The sequence below is a fragment of the Penaeus monodon genome, chromosome 22 (genome assembly GCF_015228065.2).
Source record: "Penaeus monodon isolate SGIC_2016 chromosome 22, NSTDA_Pmon_1, whole genome shotgun sequence".
NCBI lineage: Eukaryota > Metazoa > Arthropoda > Malacostraca > Decapoda > Penaeidae > Penaeus > Penaeus monodon.
Genome location: NC_051407.1, coordinates 24247173 through 24247651, shown reverse-complemented (window position 1 = coordinate 24247651; position 479 = coordinate 24247173).

Here is a 479-nt window from a genome sequence, read left to right as displayed (position 1 = left end):
AAAAAGATCGAAATCTCATCCTAGTAGCTCAAGGTTCTATGATAGGTTTATCAACCTTGAGGTATAAACCGGTTACCGTAAATCGACTGGTAACAACTAAGTAGCAATAACTTGCAGAAAGACAAGCAGTTTTTCTACAAAATTAAATCCGTGGAAATTAGACGTTGAGTCTTGAGAGACAAAGCACCTGGCACGTTTTTGTCTCAAGGTATTTGTCGTTTATACGGTGAATATTATATTAAGTAACACCACAAAATACAGATTTAGGATGGATATGACACAAAAAATGAGAGAGAGAGCCCCGAGGAGAGGTTGAGACGAAAATAACATTTACGACATAGATTGGAGATTTTTTCGCCCCAGAAACAATAAAAAACGTAGCCTTTTGCCATATATGTAAGCTGTTAACGATTCACAAAAATGTCGGTTTACAATAGGCTGCCCCACGTGTTCTCTTACCCTACTGAATAATGTTTTTC